This window comes from Scyliorhinus torazame, chromosome 20 (assembly GCF_047496885.1).
Source record: "Scyliorhinus torazame isolate Kashiwa2021f chromosome 20, sScyTor2.1, whole genome shotgun sequence".
NCBI classification, from domain to species: domain Eukaryota; kingdom Metazoa; phylum Chordata; class Chondrichthyes; order Carcharhiniformes; family Scyliorhinidae; genus Scyliorhinus; species Scyliorhinus torazame.
The window spans coordinates 42,276,106-42,298,527 of NC_092726.1; the positions used below are offsets into that span (position 1 = coordinate 42,276,106).

Here is a 22,422-nt window from a genome sequence, read left to right on the forward strand (position 1 = left end):
GGCAATGTCTAGTCTCCCTGAGCTCCACCCTGGCGTGTTGGTCGTGGAGTCAGGAGAACGAAAAGAGACGCCGTGAAGGTGTACCTACATCCAAACAGGATGCCGTTCAGTCTGTCGCCACACTTCCCCGTTGTGCAGGATGAAGGGATGTGGTAACTGAAGTGAGGAGAAGGCAAGTCGGCATCCGAGTGTGAAGGTGAGTGGCCTGTAAAAAGCAGCAGGAAATCTGTGTGGCATATCAGCTGAAAACGGAGCCTGGCTGCCGCAAGTCCGCGAGTCCATCGGCTCGCAACATTCGTGCACGAAGCTCCCGCCAGCAGAAAAGCTAGCAATGCTTTGGAGCCGGAAAGGCCTTAAATTGGTCAGGATGAGACAACTGGACAAGAGAGAAAAGGGGAAGCCAGGTTTTGCGGCATTTTCTGCTTTTATACATTTTGCGCCCCAAAGTGGGGAGAGGGCACCATTCCTGGAAGCACTGCAAGACCAGGTTGATGCGTGGAGCGGAAGGAGCAAGCCCCTGAACCATCTCCGAGTCCTAAAAATAAATTTAATATTCGGTCCACAGATTGAGGACATATCAGATATTAAACTGATAAGAACAGATTTTTTTTTTTTTTTTTTTTTCAAAAAAATATACTTTATTCATAAAAATTTATCATGAGCATTTCAGAAACATTTCAAATTGTCTTGACTGTACATTTCCGGCAGGGTTACATGTTGCCTTGACTTTCTTTCATTCAATTTTGATATTGTCGTACACATATCACTCTTTACATTACAATTCCTTCTTAAATATTTACATTGTCATGTTTGTTTTATACATTGGAGTGTTGGTTGCCCAGACCGAGGGGCTTTACACTGTTACGCACCCCTCGGTGTACATTTGCTGGAAAGACTTTACACAGTGGTCTTTCCCCATTGCGCCTTGGCGGCAGCTGCCCCAAGCTTGAGTGCGTCCCTCAGCACGTAGTCCTGGACCTTGGAATGTGCCAGTCTGCAACACTCGGTCGAGGACAATTCTTTGCACTGGAAGATCAGCAAGTTTCGGGCAGACCAAAGAGCGTCTTTTACCGAGTTGATGACCTTCCAGCAGCAGTTGATATTTGTCTCGGTGTGTGTCCCTGGAAACAGTCCGTAGAGCACAGAGTCCTGTGTCACAGATCTGTTTGGGATAAACCTTGACAAATACCACTGCATCTCTCTCCAGACCTTCTTTGCAAAGGCACATTCCACAAGGAGGTGTGTGACCGTCTCATTTCCCCCACAGCCACTCCGAGGGCAGCGTGCATTGGTGCAGAGCCTTCGGGTGTGCATGAAGAATCTGACAGGGAGGGCCTTTCTCACCACCAGCCAAGCTAGGTCTTGGTGCTTGTTTGAAAGTTCTGGTGATGAGGCGTTCTGCCAGATGACTCTGGCAGTCTGCTCAGGGAACCATCCAACGTCCTCCACGGTCTCCTTTTCCCTGAGGGCCTCGAGGACATTACGTGCTGACCACTGCTTCATTGCCTTGTGGTCAAAGGTGTTTTCCTTCAAAAACTTTTCCACAAAGGACAGGTGGTACGGTACGGTCCAACTACTTGGAGCGTTCCGCGGCAATGAGGCCAGGCCCATCCTTCGCAACACCGGGGACAGGTAGAACCTCAGTATGTAGTGACACTTGGTGTTTGCATACTGGGGGTCCACGCACAGCTTGATGCAGCTGGACACAAAGGTGGCCAACAGGATGAGGGAGGCGTTGGGTACGTTCCGCCCTCCCTTCTCCAGAGGTTTGTACATGGTGTCCCTTCGGACACGGTCCATCTTGGATCGCCAGATAAATTTGAAGATGGCCCGGGTGACTGCTGTGGCGTAGGGTCGGGTTATGGGCCAGACCTGCGCCACGTACAGTAGCACCGAGAGTACCTCACACCTGATGACCAGGGTTTTGCCCGCAATGGAGAGGGAGCGTTGCTCCCACCAGCCCAGTTTCTGTCTTACCTTTCCTATGCGCTCCTCCCAGTTTTTGGTGCACGCCCCAGCAGCTCCGAACCATATCCCCAGCACCTTCAGGTAATCTGACCTGACAGTGAAGGGGACAAAGGACCGGTCGGCCCAGTTCCCAAAGAACATGGCCTCGCTCTTGCCCCGGTTTACCTTGGCTCCAGAGGCCAGTTCAAACTGGTCGCAGGTGGTTAAGAGCCTGCGTACAGACGCAGGATCCGAGCAGAAGACGGCAACGTCGTCCATGTACAGGGAGGCCTTGACTTGCATGCCTCCACTGCCTGGGATCGTCACTCCTCTTATACCCGGATCCCTCCTGATGGACTCGGCAAAAGGTTCTATGCAGCACACAAAAAGGGCAGAGGAGAGAGGGCAGCCCTGCCTGACTCCAGATCTGATCTGGAACTTTTCTGATTCCCACCCATTGATTGAGACTGCGCTATAGATGTTTGTGTAGAGCAGTTTGATCCAATTGCGAATTCCCTCCCCAAACCCCATTTTGGAGAGCACATCCATCATGTAGGTGTGCGATATTCTGTCAAAAGCCTTCTCCTGGTCAAGGCTGATGAGGCAAGTGTCCACCCCCCGGTCCTGCACGTAGGCGATCGTATCCCTGAGTAGCGCGAGGCTATCAGAGATCTTCCTGCCGGGTACAGCACAGGTCTGGTCAGGGTGGATCACCGACTCCAGAGCAGACCTGACCCGATTGGCGATGACCTTTGCTAGAATTTTGTAGTCCACATTCAACAGTGAAATGGGTCGCCAATTTCGAATTTCTTCCCTTTCCCCCTTCTGTTTGTAGATGAGGGTGATGATGCCTTTCCTCATGGACTCTGACATGCTGCCTTCCAGAAGCATACTCTCGTACACTTCCAGCAGGTCTGGGCCCATCCAGTCCCACAGAGCCGAATACAACTCAACCGGTAAGCCGTCGCTTCCGGGAGTTTTACTCGTCTCGAAGGACTTGGCGGCCTTTGTCAGCTCGTCCAGAGTTAGTGGTTTGTCCAGGTTTTCCAGCTCGCTGTCGCCTATGACCTCCGTGATAGTCGACAGGAAGGTCTGGGAAACAGTGCTATCTGTTGGCTTCAGGTCATACAGTCCGGCATAAAAGGATTGGCTGATCCTCAGGATGACAGACTGCGATGACTTTTCAGAGCCATCTTCTTCCTTCAGGCTGCTGATCACAGAGGTCTCTCTGTGCACCTTTTGGAAGAAGAAGCGTGAGCACTTTTCGTCCTGCTCCACGGAGCGGACTCTGGAACGGAAGATAACCTTGGAGGCCTCCGAGGTGTAGAGCGAGGCTTGCTGGCTCTTCACCTCTTGGAGATCCTCCTTAACGTCCACCCCCATCGACTGCAGCTGGAGCAAATTTTGCATACTTTTCTGGAGCCTGGACATGACCCCTCGTCTCTCTCTCTCCTTTTGAACGCCCTTGAGGATGAAAAACCTCTTGATATTCCCCTTGATTGCTTCCCACCAGAGATGTGGGGCCTCAAAGAGGGGTTTCACGGTTCTCCAACCTTTGTAATCCCTCCTGAGTTCCTCGATGTTCTCAGGGGTCAGCAGTTTTACATTTAGCTTCCACGTCCCCCTGCCTACCCCCTGGTCTTCCTGCAGGTGGCAGTCGGCCAGTAGGAGGCAGTGGTCAGAGAAGAACACCGGCGTTACGTCGGTGGACCTGACCGTGAAAGCTCGGGACACAAAAAAGAAGTCTATCCTGGAGCGGACGGACCCGTCTGGCCGTGACCATGTGTATCTACGCTGCGCGCCGTCTGCAGGGTTGCTGCAGACGTCGAGCAGCTTGGCGTCTTTTACCGTTTCCATCAGGAGTCTGGACGTAGCGTCTAGTTTGCTGTCGGCTTTGCTGGATCGTCCAGCCGCATCGATGATGCAGTTGAAGTCACCACCCAGGATGACCGGCTTGGAGGTGGCCAACAGCAGTGGGAGTTGCTGAAGAACTGCCAGCCGCTCACTTTTTACGGCTGGGGCGTACACATTAATAAGTCAGAGAGGGGTGTTTTTGTATTTCACGTCTGCTACGAGGAGGCGCCCGCCCACCACCTCCTTAACGTCGGAGATGGTGAAGTTTCCTCCCCGCAGCAGAATACCCAGGCCAGAGGAGCGGCAGTCGTTTCCTCCTGACCAGATGGATGGCCCGTGGGACCACCAGCTCGACCAGCGCCTGTAGTTGCTGAGGTGCGGAATTCCGCACTCCTGCAGGAACAGTAGGTCAGCTTTTGCATTTGCCAAATAGTTGAGTGTGGCTACAGACCGCGAAGTATCTTTGATGCTTCGCACATTTATGGATGCAATTTTTAAACCCATTATAAAAAGGTAGATTTACCAGTTCCAAAGGTCCAGAGTCTATACAGTTGGCTGTTCCAGCTGTTGAATGTTCCCCAGCATGCCGGTGGTGCTCGCAAACTTTAGCACAGTTGCAGGGCTGAGAAAACTGTTCTGGTCCGTACTGGCCCAGTGATTTTGATGCAGATGCACTGGGGGGGGGGGGTGTAGCCCTGGGGTTCCTCGTGGCAGTCAGTAGGTGTTGGGGTTGCAGGCCGGTCTTCACCTGGGTTGTTGCTGCTCGTTGCTATCGGGGGTTGGTCTGTGACCTTGTTTTCTTCCCGGTCGGTGGTCTGGGGGGTCTGTGCCTCCCGTTCCACGTTGGTGCTTTGTCTGTTTATTTGAGGCCGATTCTTGTCCTGTTTTCCCTCATCGGATGAGGTGTCGGCGCTAAGTGCGCCGGCTGAAAGGTGTCTCTTTTTGCCACTACCCCTCGGGGGGTTCCTCAGTTTGTTTTTTTGTTTTCTCTTTCGTTTGTCCCGTTCACTGTTTCCCAGGGCTCTTTATTCTTTGTCCCATCCTCTTACTCTTCCATTGAGTGTTCCTCATCAGATGGGGCTGGGGCTGGGTTGTCAGGAGGTGCTGGGGCCTCCTCTTTTTGTTGGGGGCCCTTCTCTTGCTTTTCCTCATTCTGAGCCGTGGTGTCTTTTTCGGTGGAGGGTGTATGCACCTCCTCTCTGGTCGCCTTTTTAACTCCGCTGCTGATGATTTGAGCGTATGTCGCCCCGCGTTTCGGGCAGGCCCTGTAAAGATGGCCGGCCTCCTCACACAGGTTGCAGGACTTGTCTTCCTTGCATTCCTTAGTCATGTGTCACTCCTGCCTGCAGGTTTTGCAGAAGGTCACACTGCAGTTTGCTGCAACATGCCCCGTTTTGCCACAGGTGTGGCAGACTCGTGGCTGTCCCACGTAGTAGAGGTAGCCACGATTTGCTCCAATAGCGAAACTGGAGGGGGGATGCAGGATGGTTCATTTGCTGTCTGTTCATAGAGTCACCTTGACCTGGTGCTCACTTGTCCAGATGCCGAAGGTGTCTTTCACTTGCACGCTGTCCTTTTCAGCTGAGCGTACCTGGCGAGGAACGTCGGCACATGAGACACAGGGACGTGGGGGTTGTACGTGTGCAGTGTAACAACCCGATTTCGCTGCGACGGTAGCGTAAACAGAGGATCCGCAGTCAGGATCGACAAGGGACTCTGGTTACCTTTTTCCTTGAAGACAATCAAGAATTTGATGCACGCTGCGACGCTCTTGAAGGTGACATCAAAAAAAACATTGTTGGGGAAGTTCTGCAAGCAGAAGATCTCTGTTGCTGTAAACCCTCAACACTCGAGCAGCACCCTCTTCACGAAATGTTTCCTGTCCACAGGTGACTCTCATTCCGTTTTCTTCACTGTGACTCGGACAGTGTTTCGCACTCCCCAGCCTGGTGGTCGGGATGAAGCTGCATCCATAGCTCGTACGTTGGGTCTGAACTGTATCGGCGTTAGGCCTATGCAGATCCACCAATAGCAGCCGGGCTCCAAACGTTTCCTCTTTGACGACTTCAATCCCTCCGAGTTCTCCAATCCACGATCGACATGGAAATCATCAGCTTCCCTCGATCAAATGAGACTACACTTGATCTCAGCCAAAAGGCCGAGAAGCGATAGCCAATATTTTCCGGTTATGGCTCTTGTCCTCCTCGTCCACCGACATTCAGGAGCACCTTGCTGCGCTCGACTGTGCTTTGGAACTTTTAGTCTACGGTCACTGTTGGTCAAGAGACCTCCAGCTTGGCCGAGCACGGTGGAGTCTGTGCATGCAGAACCAGTAAAACACAACAGGAAGACATCGTCTGGCAAGCCGCCCCCTGTCGTCACCAGATTAAATGGAGACGCTGTGAAGGCCCAGTGACACCCAACGGAGGGAGTCGAAAAAATCTCCACCTTTGCCGAACAAAGGGCAATCCGTGCAAGCAGCAAGTACTGGCGGAATCCAACAGAGGGCAATGTCTAGTCTCCCTGAGCTCCGCCCTGGCGTGTTGGTCGTGGAGTCAGGAGAACAAAAAGAGACGCCGTGAAGGTATACCTACATCCAAATCAGGATGCCGTTCAGTCTGTCGCCACACTTCCCCGTTGCGCAGGATGAAGGGATGTGGTAACTGAAGTGAGGAGAAGGCAAGTAGGCATCCGAGGGTGAGAGTGAGTGGCCTGTAAAAAGCAGCAGGAAATCTGTTTGGCATATCAGCTGAAAACGGAGCCTGGCTGCCGCAAGTCCGCGAGCCCATAGGCTCACGACATTAGTGCGCGAAGCGCCCGCCAGCAGAAAAGCTAGCAATGCTCTGGAGCCTGAAAATTTTTTAATTGGTCAGGATGAGACAACTGGACAAGACAGAAGAGGGGAAGCCAGGTTTTGCGCCATTTTCTGCTTTTGCACTATTTGTGCCCAAAGCGGGGTGAAGGCACCATTCCTGGAAACATTGCAAGACCAGGTTGATGCCTGGAGCGGAGCAAGAAAGCCCCTGAACCATCTCCGTGTCCCAAAAATCAATTTAATATTCGGTCCCCCGAAGGGGACATTCCAGATATTAAACTGATAAGAACAGATACTACACTTGATCTGAACCAAAAGGCCGAGATGCGATAGCCCATGTTTTCGGGCTATATCCCGAGTTATCCTTTTACCCTTAATGAGCTGGTAAAATTACTTAGGACGTTCGTTCATTTTACCTGCCTGTATCCTTTCATGTACCGTTTTTGCTCTCCTAATTTCCTGAAGTTCCCAGTCCACATTGCGACCCCGGCCCCGGGTCACTGGCCGCGTGGAGTTTGCACATTCTCCCCGGTTCTGCGTGAGTCTCACCCCACAACTCAAAGATGTGAGAGGTAGGTGGATTAGCCACCATAAATTGGAAAAATAATTGACTACTCTAAATTTTAAGAACTGTGTATTTCATTGTAAAACAAAAAAGAGGCTGTCAGAGACCCCAGAGATTGTCCTACACGGTGAATCTGTGCAGTGCAGAGTCCAGGAGGCTGCAATCCGGTGTCACAGTAGTTTACACGCTTGCCTCAGCGCGCCAGCAACCCAGGTTCAATTCCCGCCTCGGATGTCTGTCCATGTGGAGTTTGCACTTTCTCTGACACGGTTTCCTCTGGGTTCTCTGTTTTCCTCCCACAGTCCAAATATGTGCAAGTCAGGTGGATTCGCCGTGCTAAATTGCCCTTTAGGTTTGTTTGGGTTGCGAGAATGTGGATAGGGTGGCGGTGTGGGCTTAAATAGGTTGCTCTTTCTAAGGGCTGGTGCAGACTCGTTGGGCCGAATGACCCGCCTTCCGCTCTGTCGGGATTCTATGATTCTATAAAGAATTGTAACCTGCATTCGAGCCTGACGTGGGATTTCGAAACAATCCAAGGCGAATGGCACAGGCAGATTGGCTTCTGAAGTCCAGCTTGGGTCAGTGGGTGTGGACAGTGATTGGGAAATGAAACACATACATGTTCGGCTGCAGGGCAGGTGCATGTGTCCGTTGGAGCACCAGGTTAGAACGGAAGAGCGAAATATTACTCCAGACTATATCTGGATGTGTTCAGCAGAGTGCACTGGGGACACGCAGATCTCGTTCAGCTCAGCTTGATCTGTTTTTATGAACAATAGAGCCAAAAATGACACAGAAAAGTCAGTCCAAAGTATATATCGACGTAGTGCACTGATGTGTGAACAGCAGTGTGGATAGGAAGGCAGAATTGTCCTTCTAAAGTTTACCAGCTTCTTCAATATAGAACAGTCGGCTGGATAGGAAAACAATTATTCTTCCTGAGTATTGCTGGATATGGTATTGTGGAAAGTCCGGTGGATTAGGACACTAACTAAGGTGGGATTCATGCAGTCGAGCAATTGGGGGCAGAGGATCTATCCATTTCTATCATTAAAAAAAAATCTTTATTACGTTGAAGACTTGTTTAAATTCCCCATAACCTCCTGCGCTCCAGAAAGACGAATCCCAGCTTCGACACACAACTGGGTTGCAGGACAGCCACATCCATCGTCACAGGGATGTGTGGGGCGGGCGGGACCATGAGGAACGAGGGCTCACCACTGCGCTATCCTTCTCCCAGTTTTACTGGTGCTTCCAGTCCCATTTTCAGCCTGTCTCACAACTGGTGTGTCCCGTCCATCGATGAACTGTTTCATCCCTAAGCTGAGGGCTTGAGGGTGAATAGCCCCCGGTAGAAGGTCTCAAATGCCTCGTAGACATTTTTTGGCTCCGTCACTGGATTCGGTCTGCTGCTTCTAATCTGAGCTATTACCCCCGTGGCTGCCTGCTTTCTCAGCTGGCGAACCAGTAGTGGCTGGCTTTATCTCCGTGTTCGTAAAGGGTCTCCCGTACCTGGCGGAGTTGCTGCAATGCTTCCCTCGTGGAGAGCAGATCAAAGTCCATTTGTAGCGTTTTCCTCTCCGCCAGGAGTTCTTTGTTCGGGCCCTCAGAGTATCGCCTGTCTACCTCCAGTATGGAGTCCACAACTGTCGCCTAGCCGCCCTCTCTACCTTGTCTCTACGTGCGTTCTTGGCCATGATATCACCCCTGATCTCAGCCTTCGTGGCCTCCCAGAGCGTGAAGGGCGGGACTTCCCCATTCTAGTTATTAATAATATAGTCATCTGTGGCCTGTGATATTTTCTTGCACAAAGCATTCTGGGCAAGTCGGGCCATGTCCAACCTCCATGTGGGGGGCGGGGTAGCAGGCATTGAGCAAAAACGTATTAATCTGGCTGCATATTAATATGGAACCATATTGGTATGGAACAGCATTAATGTGGCTGGATATTAATATGGAACATTATTCATATGGAGCAGTATTAATATGGCTGCATATTAACTTGGAACCGTATTAATATGGAATAGTATTGATATGGCTGAATATTAATATGGAACAGTACTAATATGGAACAGTATTAATATGGAACCATATCTTCACAGCTCCAGGGTCCCAGATTTGATTCCTAGATTGGGTCACTCTCTTTGCGGAGCCTGCATGTTCTCCCGATGTCTGCGTGCATTTCCTGCGGGTGCTCCGGTTTCCTCCCACAAGGCCCGAAAGACGTGCTTGTTAGGTGAATTGGACATTCTGAATTCTCCCTCTGTGTCCCCGAACAGGCGCCAGAATGTGGCGACGAAGGGCTTTTCACAGTAACTTCGTTGTTGTGTTAATGTAAGACTACTTGTGACAAAGATAATTATTATTAATATGGAATGTGGCTGGATGTTAATATGGAACTGTATTAGTATGGAACAGTGTTAATATAGCCGGATATTAAAATGGCCAGATATTAATTAGGAACAGTACTAATATGGAACAGCGTTAACATGGCTGGATATTAATATGTAACAGTAATCATATAGAACAGTATTAATATGGAACACTACTAATATGGAAAAGTTATAATATGAGCGAATATTAATATGGAACAATGTTTATATGCTGGACATTAATAGGGAACAGTACTCATTTGTAACGGTCTTAAAATGAAGCAGCACGAATATGGAACAGTATTAATATGGAACAGTATTAATGTGGAAGAGTATTAATATGGAACAGTATTAATATGGAGCCGTTTTAATATGGCTGCATATTAAAATGGAGCAGAATTAATATGCTGGATAGAAATATGGAACAGTATTATTTTGGCTGGATCCCGTTCAGTTTTTGGAAGGGCATATACTGGCCTCGGGAAAGTTGTTTTTTAGGTCTCCAAAGCAATTCGCTTTACATAAACATGTTTAATGTTTAAAAACATGATTTATTATCGGGCACATTTTAAGTCCGATTACAGTAGGGCACTTTTAATTGGTGTGTTACTGTAAGGCTCTGTTTAAATAAGGTCCGTTTGACTGTAGGGCACTGTTTAAATACATTTGATTGACTATAGGGCACTGTTTAAATGCATTTGGTTTACTGTAGGGCACTGTATAAATGCATTTGATTTCCTGTAGGGCACTGTTTAAATGCATTGATTTACTATGGGCACTGTTAAAATGCGTTTGATTTATTGTAGGGCACAGTTTAAATGCATTTCATTTACTTCACCGCACTATTTAAACGCATTTGGTTTACAACAGGGCACTGTTTACATTCATTTAATTTACTGTAGGGCACTACTTATATGCATTTGAGTGTTGGGCACTCTTTAAATGCATTCAGATAACTGTCAGAAACTGTTTAAAAGCATTTCGTATACTGTAGGGCACTGTTTGAATGCATTTGATTCACTGCAGGGCATTTTAATAATGCATTTAGTTCACTGTAGGATACTGTTTAAATGCATTTGATTTATTGTAGCGCCTGTTTAAAAACATTTGATTTACTATGTCACTGTTTAAATGCATTTGGTTTACTGTAGGGCACTGTTTAAATGCATTTGATTTAACGTAGAACACTGTTTAAATGCTTTTGATTCACAGGAGGGCAATGTTTAAATGCATTTGAGTATCGGGCACTATTTAAATGCAATTAGTTTACTGTAGGGAACAAAATGCATTTGATTTACTGTTGGGCACTGTTTAAATGCATTTGATTTACTGTAGGGCACTGTTTAAATGCATTTGATTTACTGTAGGGCACTGTTTAAATGCATTTGATTTACTGTGGTGCACTGTTTAAAAGTATTTGTTTTACTCTTGCGCAGTGTTTAAACGCATTTGATTGACTGTCGGGGCACTGTTTAAATACATTTGATTTATTGTCGGCACTGTTTAAATGCATTTAATTTACTATAAAGAACTGTTTAAATACATTTGGCACCGTTTAGATATAATTGATTTATTTTAGGCCACTGTTCAAATGCATTTGATTTACTGTAGGGCACTGTTTAAATGCATTTAATTGACTCGAGGGCAATGTTTAAATGCATTTGATGGACTGTTGTGCGCTATTTAATTATATTTGATTTACTGCAGTACACTGTTTAAATACTTTGGATGTATTCTGGGGCACTGTTTAAATACATTTGATGGACTGTTGTGCGCTATTTAATTATATTTTATTCACTGCAGTACACTGTTTAAATACTTTGGATGTATTCTGGGGCACTGTTTAAATACATTTGATTTACTGTCGGGCAGTTTAAATGCATTTGATTTACTGCAGGGCACTGTTTAAATGCCTTTAGTTTGCTGCCGGGCACTGTTTAAATGCACTTGACTTACTGGAGGGCATTGTTTCAATGCGTTTGATTTCGTGTCGGACACTGTGTAAACGCATTTAATTTATTCCAAGGCGCAAATTTAAATACTTTTGATTTACTGTCAGGCACTGTTTAAATGCAATTAATTTACTATAAATCACGATTTAATATATTTGGCTCACTGTCGGGCACTGTTTGAATGCATTTGATTTACTTCATGGCACTTTTTAAATGCATTTAGTTTCCGGTAGGGCACTGTTTAAATGCATTTAATTTATTGCAGCGCCTGTTTAAATACATTTGATTTACTGTGTCACTGTTTAAATGCATTTCATTTACTGTAGGGCACTATTTAAATACATTTGATTTACTAGAAAGCACTGTTCAAAAACGTTTGGTTTACTGTAGGGCATTGTTTGAATGCATTTGATTTAACTTAGGGCACTGTTTAAATGCATTTGATTCACAATCGGGCACTGTTGAAATGCATTTAATTGACTCGAGGGCACTGTTTAAATACAATTGATGGACTGTTGTGCGCTATTGCTGCGCTCGACTGTGCTTTGGAACTTTCAGGCTACGCTCACTGTTGGTCAAGAGACATCCAGCTTGGCCGAGCACGGTGGAGTCTGAGCATGCAGAACCAGTAAAACACAACAGGAAGACATCGTCTGGCAAGCCGTCACCTGTCGTCACCAGATGAAATGGAGACGCTGTGAAGGCCAGTGACACCCAACGGAGGGAGTCGAAGAAATCTCCACCTTTGCCGAACAAAGGACAATCCGTGCAAGCAGCAAGTACTGGCGGTATCCAACAGGGGGCAATGTCTAGTCTCCCTGAGCTCCACCCTAGCGTGTTGGTCGTGGAGTCAGGAGAACGAAAAGAGACGCCGTGAAGGTATACCTACATCCAAAGAGGATGCCGTTCAGTCTGTCGCCACACTTCCCCGTTGTGCAGGATGAAGGGATGTGGTAACTGAAGTGAGGAGAAGGCAAGTCGGCATCCGAGTGTGAAGGTGAGTGGCCTGTAAAAAGCAGCAGGAAATCTGTGTGGCATATCAGCTGAAAACGGAGCCTGGCTGCCACAAGTCCGCGAGTCCATCGGCTCGCAACATTCGTGCACGAAGCTCCCGCCAGCAGAAAAACTAGCAATGCTTTGGAGCCTGAAAAGCCTTAAATTGGTCAGGATGAGACAACTGGACAAGAGAGAAAAGGGGAAGTCAGGTTTTGCGGCATTTTCTGCTTTTATACATTTTGCGCCCCAAAGCGGGGAGAGGGCACCATTCCTGGAAGCACTGCAAGACCAGGTTGATGCGTGGAGCGGAGGGAGCAAGCCCCTGAACCATGTCCGAGTCCTAAAAATCAATTTAATATTCGGTCCGCAGACTGAGGACATATCAGATATTAAACTGATAAGAACAGATACTACACTTGATCTGAGCCAAAAGGCCGAGAAGCGATAGCCCATATTTTCCGGCAATGGCTCTTGTCCTCCTCGTCCACCGACATTTAGGTGCACCTTGCTGCGCTCGACTGTGCTTTGGAACTTTTAGTCTACGCTCACTGTTGGTCAAGAGACATCCAGCTTGGCCGAGCACGGTGGAGTCTGAGCATGCAGAACCAGTGAAACACAACAGGAAGACATCGTCTGGCAAGCCGTCACCTGTCGTCACCAGATGAAATGGAGACGCTGTGAAGGCCAGTGACACCCAACGGAGAGAGTCGAAGAAATCTCCACCTTTGCCGAACAAAGGACAATCCGTGCAAGCAGCAAGTACTGGCGGTATCCAACAGGGGGCAATGTCTAGTCTCCCTGAGCTCCACCCTAGCGTGTTGGTCGTGGAGTCAGGAGAACGAAAAGAGACGCCGTGAAGGTATACCTACATCCAAAGAGAATGCCGTTCAGTCTGTCGCCACACTTCCCCGTTGTGCAGGATGAAGGGATGTGGTAACTGAAGTGAGGAGAAGGCAAGTCGGCATCCGAGTGTGAAGGTGAGTGGCCTGTAAAAAGCAGCAGGAAATCTGTGTGGCATATCAGCTGAAAACGGAGCCTGGCTGCCACAACACCGCGAGTCCATCGGCTCGCAACATTCGTGCACGAAGCTCCCGCCAGCAGAAAAACTAGCAATGCTTTGGAGCCTGAAAGGCCTTAAATTGGTCAGGATAAGACAACTGGACAAGAGAGAAAAGGGGAAGCCAGGTTTTGCGGCATTTTCTGCTTTTATACATTTTACGCCCCAAAGCGGGGAGAGGGCACCATTCCTGGAAGCACTGCAAGACCAGGTTGATGCGTGGAGCGGAAGGAGCAAGCCCCTGATCCATCTCCGAGTCCTAAAAATCAATTTAATATTCGGTCCCCAGATTGAGGACATATCAGATATTAAACTGATAAGAACAGATACTACACTTGATCTGAGCCAAAAGGCCGAGAAGCGATAGCCCATATTTTCCGGCAATGGCTCTTGTCCTCCTCGTCCACCGACATTCAGGTGCACCTTGCTGCGCTCGACTGTGCTTTGGAACTTTTAGTCTACGCTCACTGTTGGTCAAGAGACATCCAGCTTGGCCGAGCACGGTGGAGTCTGAGCATGCAGAACCAGTAAAACACAACAGGAAGACATCGTCTGGCAAGCCGTCACCTGTCGTCACCAGATGAAATGGAGACGCTGTGAAGGCCAGTGACACCCAACGGAGAGAGTCGAAGAAATCTCCACCTTTGCCGAACAAAGGACAATCCGTGCAAGCAGCAAGTACTGGCGGTATCCAACAGGGGGCAATGTCTAGTCTCCCTGAGCTCCACCCTAGCGTGTTGGTCGTGGAGTCAGGAGAACGAAAAGAGACGCCGTGAAGGTATATCTACATCCAAAGAGAATGCCGTTCAGTCTGTCGCCACACTTCCCCGTTGTGCAGGATGAAGGGATGTGGTAACTGAAGTGAGGAGAAGGCAAGTCGGCATCCGAGTGTGAAGGTGAGTGGCCTGTAAAGAGCAGCAGGAAATCTGTGTGGCATATCAGCTGAAAACGGAGCCTGCCTGCCGCAAGTCCGCGAGTCCATCGGCTCACAACATTCGTGCACGAAGCTCCCGCCAGCAGAAAAGCTAGCAATGCTTTGGAGCCTGAAAGGCCTTAAATTGGTCAGGATGAGTCAACTGGACAAGAGAGAAAAGGGGAAGCCAGGTTTTGCGGCATTTTCTGCTTTTATACATATTGCGCCCCAAAGCGGGGAGAGGGCACCATTCCTGGAAGCACTGCAAGACCAGGTTGATGCGTGGAGCGGAAGGAACAAGCCCCTGAACCATCTCCGAGTCCTAAAAATCAATTTAATATTCGGTCCCCAAATTGAGGACATATCAGATATTAAACTGATAAGAACAGATACTACACTTGATCTGAGCCAAAAGGCCGAGAAGCGATAGCCCATATTTTCCGGCAATGGCTCTTGTCCTCCTCTTCCACCGACATTCAGGTGCACCTTGCTGCGCTCGACTGTGCTTTGGAACTTTTAGTCTACGCTCACTGTTGGTCAAGAAACCTCCAGCTTGGCCGAGCATGGTGGAGTCTGTGCATGCAGAACCAGTAAAACACAACACGAAGACATCATCTGGCAAGCCGTCCCCTGTCGTCACCAGATGAAATGGAGACGCTGTGAAGGCCCAGTGACACCCACCAGAGGGAGTCGAAGTCATCTCCACCTTTGCCGAACAAAGGGCAATCCGTGCAAACAGAAACTACTGGCGGAATCCAACAGAGGGCAATGTCTAGTCTCCCTGAGCTCCACCCTGGCGTGTTGGTCGTGGAGTCAGGAGAACTAAAAGAGACGCCGTGAAGGTATACCTACATCCAAACAGGATGCCGTTCAGTCTGTCGCCACACTTCCCCGTTGTGCAGGATGAAGGGATGTGGTAACTGAAGTGAGGAGTAGGCAAGTCGGCATCCGAGTGTGAAGGTGAGTGGCCTGTAAAAAGCAGCAGGAAATCTGAGTGGCATTTCAGCTGAAAACGGAGCCTGGCTGCCGCAAGTCCGCGAGTCCATCGGCTCGCAACATTCGTGCAGGAAGCTCCCGCCAGCAGAAAAGCTAGCAATGCTTTGGAGCCTGAAAGGCCTTAAATTGGTCAGGATGAGACAACTGGACAAGAGAGAAAAGGGGAAGCCAGGTTTTGCGGCATTGTCTGCTTTTATACATTTTGCGCCCGAAAGCTGGGAGAGGGCACCATTCCTGGAAGCACTGCAAGACCAGGTTGATGCGTGGAGCGGAAGGAGCAAGCCCCTGAACCATCGCCGAGTGGTAAAAATCAATTTAATATTCGGTCCCCAGATTGAGGACATATCAGATATTAAACTGATAAGAACAAATACTACACTTGATCTGAACCAAAAGGCCGAGAAGCGATAGCCCATATTTTCCGGCAATGGCTCTTGTCCTCCTCGTCCACCGACATTCAGGTGCACCTTGCTGCGCTCGACTGTGCTTTGGAACTTTTAGTCTACGCTCACTGTTGGTCAAGAGACATCCAGCTTGGCCGAGCACGGTGGAGTCTGTGCATGCAGAACCAGTAAACACAACACGAAGACATCGTCTGGCAAGCCGTCCCCTGTCGTCACCAGATGAAATGGAGACGCTGTGAAGTCCCAGTGACACCCAACGGAGGGAGTCGAAGTAATCTCCACCTTTGCCGAACAAAGGGCAATCCGTGCAAGCAGCAAGTACTGGCGGAATCCAACAGAGGGCAATGTCTAGTCTCCCTGAGCTCCACCCTGGCGTGTTGGTCATGGAGTCAGGAGAACGAAAAGAGACGCCGTGAAGGTGTACCTACATCCAAACAGGATGCCGTTCAGTCTGTCGCCACACTTCCCCGTTGTGCAGGATGAAGGGATGTGGTAACTGAAGTGAGGAGAAGGCAAGTCGGCATCCGAGTGTGAAGGTGAGTGGCCTGTAAAAAGCAGCAGGAAATCTGTGTGGCATATCAGCTGAAAACGGAGCCTGGCTGCCGCAAGTCCGCGAGTCCATCGGCTCGCAACATTCGTGCACGAAGCTCCCGCCAGCAGAAAAGCTAGCAATGCTTTGGAGCCTGAAAGGCCTTAAATTGGTCAGGATGAGACAACTGGACAAGAGAGACAAACGGAAGCCACGTTTTGCGGCATTTTATGCTTTTAGCGCCCCAAAGCGGGGAGAGGGCACCATTCCTGGAAGCACTGCAAGCCCAGGTTGATGCGTGGAGCGGAAGGAGCAAGCCCCTGAACCATCTCCGAGTCCTAAAAATCAATTTAATATTCGGTCCCCAGATTGAGGACATATCAGATATTAAACTGATAAGAACAGATTTTTTTTTTTTTTTTTTTTCAAAAAAATATACTTTATTCATAAAAATTTATCATGAGCATTACAGAAACATTTCAAATTGTCTTGACTGTACATTTCCGGCAGGGTTACATGTAGCCTTGACTTTCCTTCATTCAATTTTGATATTGTCATACACATATCACTCTTTACATTACAATTCCTTCTTAAATATTTACAGTGCCAGTTTTTTTTGTACATTGGAGTGTTGGTTGCCCAGACCGAGGGGCTTTACACTGTTACGCGCCCCTCGGTGTACATTTGCTGGAAAGACTTTACACAGTGGTCTTTCCCCATTGCGCCTTGGCGGCAGCTGTCCCAAGCTTGAGTGCGTCCCTCAGCACGTAGTCCTGGACCTTGGAATGTGCCAGTCTGCAACACTCGGTCGAGGACAATTCTTTGCACTGGAAGATCAGCAAGTTTCGGGTAGACCAAAGAGCGTCTTTTACCGAGTTGATGACCTTCCAGCAGCAGTTGACATTTGTCTCGGTGTGTGTCCCTGGAAACAGTCCGTAGAGCACAGAGTCCTGTGTCACAGATCTGTTTGGGATAAACCTTGACAAATACCACTGCATCTCTCTCCAGACCTTCTTTGCAAAGGCACATTCCACAAGGAGGTGTGTGACCGTCTCATTTCCCCCACAGCCACTCCGAGGGCAGCGTGCATTGGTGCAGAGCCTTCGGGTGTGCATGAAGAATCTGACAGGGAGGGCCCTTCTCACCACCAGCCAAGCTAGGTCTTGGTGCTTGTTTGAAAGTTCTGGTGATGAGGCGTTCTGCCAGATGACTCTGGCAGTCTGCTCAGGGAACCATCCAACGTCCTCCACGGTCTCCTTTTCCCTGAGGGCCTCGAGGACATTACGTGCTGACCACTACTTCATTTCCTTGTGGTCAAAGGTGTTTTCCTTCAAAAACTTTTCCACAAAGGACAGGTGGTACGGTACGGTCCAACTACTTGGAGCGTTCCGCGGCAATGAGGCCAGGCCCATCCTTCGCAACACCGGGGACAGGTAGAACCTCAGTATGTAGTGACACTTGGTGTTTGCATACTGGGGGTCCACGCACAGCTTGATGCAGCTGGACACAAAGGTGGCCAACAGGATGAGGGAGGCGTTGGGTACGTTCCGCCCTCCCTTCTCCAGAGGTTTGTACATGGTGTCCCTTCGGACACGGTCCATCTTGGATCGCCAGATAAATTTGAAGATGGCCCGGGTGACTGCTGTGGCGTAGGGTCGGGTTATGGGCCAGACCTGCGCCACGTACAGTAGCACAGAGAGTACCTCACACCTGATGACCAGGGTTTTGCCCGCAATGGAGAGGGAGCGTTGCTCCCACCAGCCCAGTTTCTGTCTTACCTTTCCTATGCGCTCCTCCCAGTTTTTGGTGCACGCCCCAGCAGCTCCGAACCATATCCCCAGCCCCTTCAGGTAATCTGACCTGACAGTGAAGGGGACAAAGGACCGGTCGGCCCAGTTCCCAAAGAACATGGCCTCGCTCTTGCCCCGGTTTACCTTGGCTCCAGAGGCCAGTTCAAACTGGTCGCAGGTGGTTAAGAGCCTGCGTACAGACGCAGGATCCGAGCAGAAGACGGCAACGTCGTCCATGTACAGGGAGGCCTTGACTTGCATGCCTCCACTGCCTGGGATCGTCACTCCTCTTATACCCGGATCCCTCCTGATGGACTCGGCAAAAGGTTCTATGCAGCACACAAAAAGGGCAGAGGAGAGAGGGCAGCCCTGCCTGACTCCAGATCTGATCTGGAACTTTTCTGATTCCCACCCATTGATTGAGACTGCGCTATAGATGTTTGTGTAGAGCAGTTTGATCCAATTGCGAATTCCCTCCCCAAACCCCATTTTGGAGAGCACATCCATCATGTAGGTGTGCGATATTCTGTCAAAAGCCTTCTCCTGGTCAAGGCTGATGAGGCAAGTGTCCACCCCCCTGTCCTGCACGTAGGCGATCGTATCCCTGAGTAGCGCGAGGCTATCAGAGATCTTCCTACCGGGTACAGCACAGGTCTGGTCAGGGTGGATCACCGACTCCAGAGCAGACCTGACCCGATTGGCGATGACCTTTGCTAGAATTTTGTAGTCCACATTCAACAGTGAAATGGGTCGCCAATTTCGAATTTCTTCCCTTTCCCCCTTCTGTTTGTAGATGAGGGTGATGATGCCTTTCCTCATGGACTCTGACATGCTGCCTTCCAGAAGCATACTCTCGTACACTTCCAGCAGGTCTGGGCCCATCCAGTCCCACAGAGCCGAATACAACTCAACCGGTAAGCCGTCGCTTCCGGGAGTTTTACTCGTCTCGAAGGACTTGGCGGCCTTTGTCAGCTCGTCCAGAGTTAGTGGTTTGTCCAGGTTTTTCAGCTCGCTGTCGCCTATGACCTCCGTGATAGTCGACAGGAAGGTCTGGGAAACAGTGCTATCTGTTGGCTTCAGGTCATACAGTCCGGCATAAAAGGATTGGCTGATCCTCAGGATGTCAGACTGCGATGACTTTTCAGAGCCATCTTCTTCCTTCAGGCTGCTGATCACAGAGGTCTCTCTGTGCACCTTTTGGAAGAAGAAGCGTGAGCACTTTTCGTCCTGCTCCACGGAGCGGACTCTGGAACGGAAGATAACCTTGGAGGCCTCCGAGGTGTAGAGCGAGGCTTGCTGGCTCTTCACCTCTTGGAGATCCTCCTTGACATCCACCCCCATCGACTGCAGCTGGAGCAAATTTTGCATACTTTTCTGGAGCCTGGACATGACCCCTCGTCTCTCTCTCACCTTTTGAACGCCCTTGAGGATGAAAAACCTCTTGATATTCCCCTTGATTGCTTCCCACCAGAGATGTGGGGCCTCAAAGAGGGGTTTCACGGTTCTCCAACCTTTGTAATCCCTCCTGAGTTCCTCGATGTTCTCAGGGGTCAGCAGTTTTACATTTAGCTTCCACGTCCCCCTGCCTACCCCCTGGTCTTCCTGCAGGTGGCAGTCGGCCAGTAGGAGGCAGTGGTCAGAGAAGAACACCGGCGTTACGTCGGTGGACCTGACCGTGAAAGCTCGGGACACAAAAAAGAAGTCTATCCTGGAACGGACGGACCCGTCTGGCCGTGACCACGTGTTTCTACGCTGCGCGCCGTCTGCAGGGTTGCTGCAGACGTCGAACAGCTTGGCGTCTTTTACCGTTTCCATCAGGAGTCTGGACGTAGCGTCTAGTTTGCTGTCGGCTTTGCTGGATCGTCCAGCCGCATCGATGATGCAGTTGAAGTCACCACCCAGGATGACCGGCTTGGAGGTGGCCAACAGCAGTGGGAGTTGCTGAAGAACTGCCAGCCGCTCACTTTTTACGGCCGGGGCGTACACATTAATAAGTCTGAGAGGGGTGCTTTTGTATTTCACGTCTGCTACGAGGAGGCGCCCGCCCACCACCTCCTTAACGTCGGAGATGGTGAAGTTGCCTCCCCGCAGCAGAATACCCAGGCCGGAGGAGCGGCAGTCGTTTCCTCCTGACCAGATGGATGGCCCGTGGGACCACCAGCTCGACCAGCGCCTGTAGTTGCTGAGGTGCGGAATTCCGCACTCCTGCAGGAACAGTAGGTCAGCTTTTACATTTGCCAAATAGTTGAGTGTGGCTACACACCGCGAAGTATCTTTGATGCTTCGCACATTTATGGATGCAATTTTTAAACCCATTATAAAAAAGATAGATTTACCAGTCTCAACAGTCCAGAGTCTATACAGTTGGCTGTTCCAGCTGTTCGATGTTCCCCAGCATGCCGGTGGTGCTCGCAAACTTTAGCACAGTTGCAGGGCTGAGAAAGCTGTTCTGGTCCGTACTGGCCCCGTGATTTTGATGCAGATGCATTGTGGGGGTGATGTAGCCCTGGCGTTCGTCATGGCAGTCAATAGGTGTTGGGGTTGCAGGCCGGTCTTCACCTGGGTTGTTGCTGCTCGTTACTATCGGGGGTTGGTCTGTGACCTTGTTTCCTTCCCGGTCGGTGGTCTGGGGGGTCTGTGCCTTCCGTTCCACGTTGGTGCTTTGCCTCTTTATTTGAGGCCGATTCTTGTCCTGTTTTCCCTCATCGGATGAGGTGTCGGCGCTAAGTGCGCCGGCTGAGAGGTGTCGCTTTTTGCCACTACCCCTCGGGGGGTTCTTCAGTTTGTTTTTTTGTTTCCGCTTTCGTTTGTCCCTGTTCACTGTTTCCCAGGGCTCTTTATTCTTTGTCCCATCCTCTTCTTCTTCCATTGAGTGTTCCTCATCAGATGGGGCTGGGGTTGGGTTGTCAGGAGGTGCTGGGGCCTCTTCTTTTTTTGGGGGGCCCTTTTGTTGCTTTTCCTCATTCTGAGCCGTGGTGTCTTTTTCGGCGGAGGGTGTATGCACCTCCTCTCTGGTCGCCTTTTTAACTCCGCTGCTGATGATTTGAGCGTATGTCGCCCCGCGTTTCGGGCAGGCCCTGTAAAGATGGCCGGCCTCCCCACACAGGTTGCAGCACTTGTCTTCTTTGCAGTCCTTAGTCATGTGTCCCTCCTGCCTGCAGTTCTTGCAGAAGGTCACACTGCAGTTTGCGGCAACATGCCCCGTTTTGCCACAGGTGTGGCATACTCGTGGCTGTCCCACGTAGTAGAGGTAGCCACGATTTACTCCAATAGCGAAATTGGAGTGGGGATGCAGGATGGCTCCGTTGCTGTCCATTCTTAGGGTCACCTTGACCTGGTGCTCACTTGTCCAGATGCCGAAGGTGTCTTTCACTTGCACGCTGTCACTTTTCAGCTCAGCGTACCTGGCGAGGAACGTGAGCACATCAGATACAGGGACGTGGGGGTTGTACGTGTGCAGTGTAACAACCCGATTTCGCTGTGCCGGTAGCGTAAACAGAGGTTCCGCAGTCAGGATCGACAAGGGGCTCTGGTTACCTTTTTCCTTGAAGACGTTCAAGAATTTGATGCACGCTGCGACGCTCTTGAAGGTGACATCAAAGAAACCATTCTTGGGGAAGTTTTGCAAGCAGAAGATCTCTGTTGCTTTAAACCCACAGCACTCGAGCAGCACCTTCTTCACGAAGTGTTTCTGGGCCAAAGGTGACTCTCCATCCGTTTTCTTCACTGTGACTCGGACAGTGTTTCGCACGCCCCAGCCTGGTGGTCGGGATGCAGCTGCATCCATAGCTCGTACGTTGGGTGTGAAACTGTATCGACGTTAGGCCTAAACCCGAGGTTTAGGCCAGCATGTAGATCCACCAATAGCAGCCAAGCTCTAAACGTTTCTTCTTTGACGACTTCAATCCCTCCGAGTTCTCCAATCCACGATCGTCATCGAAATCCTCAGCTTTCCTCGATCAAATGAGACTACACTTGATCTTAGCCAAAAAGCCGAGAAGCGATAGCCCATATTTTCCAGCAATGGCTCTTGTCCTCCTCTTCCACCGACATTCAGGTGCACCTTGCTGCGCTCGACTGTGCTTTGGAACTTTTAGTCTACGCTCACTGTTGGTCAAGAAACCTCCAGCTTGGCTGAGCACGGTGGAGTTTGTGCATGCAGAACCAGTAAAACACAACACGAAGACATCATCTGGCAAGCCGTCCCCTGTCGTCACCAGATGAAATGGAGA

At 49.7% G+C, this 22,422-nt stretch overlaps 7 non-coding genes across 7 annotated transcripts; all 7 read right to left on the reverse strand.

Moving 5' to 3' along the window:
* Window positions 1-450: 450 nt before the first annotated feature.
* On the reverse strand, window positions 451-635 carry LOC140397183 (U2 spliceosomal RNA). The gene has a single exon (XR_011936749.1). It is a non-coding gene; the product is annotated as a U2 spliceosomal RNA (small nuclear RNA).
* A 6,122-nt stretch (window positions 636-6,757) lies between these two features.
* Window positions 6,758-6,947, reverse strand: LOC140397905 (U2 spliceosomal RNA). The gene has a single exon (XR_011937327.1). It is a non-coding gene; the product is annotated as a U2 spliceosomal RNA (small nuclear RNA).
* A 5,809-nt stretch (window positions 6,948-12,756) lies between these two features.
* LOC140397683 (U2 spliceosomal RNA) lies at window positions 12,757-12,947 on the reverse strand. The gene has a single exon (XR_011937116.1). It is a non-coding gene; the product is annotated as a U2 spliceosomal RNA (small nuclear RNA).
* Window positions 12,948-13,732: 785 nt separating this feature from the next.
* Window positions 13,733-13,923, reverse strand: LOC140397729 (U2 spliceosomal RNA). The gene has a single exon (XR_011937158.1). It is a non-coding gene; the product is annotated as a U2 spliceosomal RNA (small nuclear RNA).
* Window positions 13,924-14,708: 785 nt separating this feature from the next.
* Window positions 14,709-14,899, reverse strand: LOC140397438 (U2 spliceosomal RNA). Its single transcript, XR_011936877.1, has one exon. It is a non-coding gene; the product is annotated as a U2 spliceosomal RNA (small nuclear RNA).
* A 786-nt stretch (window positions 14,900-15,685) lies between these two features.
* Window positions 15,686-15,876, reverse strand: LOC140397730 (U2 spliceosomal RNA). The gene has a single exon (XR_011937159.1). It is a non-coding gene; the product is annotated as a U2 spliceosomal RNA (small nuclear RNA).
* A 777-nt stretch (window positions 15,877-16,653) lies between these two features.
* On the reverse strand, window positions 16,654-16,837 carry LOC140397160 (U2 spliceosomal RNA). The gene has a single exon (XR_011936732.1). It is a non-coding gene; the product is annotated as a U2 spliceosomal RNA (small nuclear RNA).
* Between the last annotated feature and the right edge of the window lie 5,585 nt (window positions 16,838-22,422).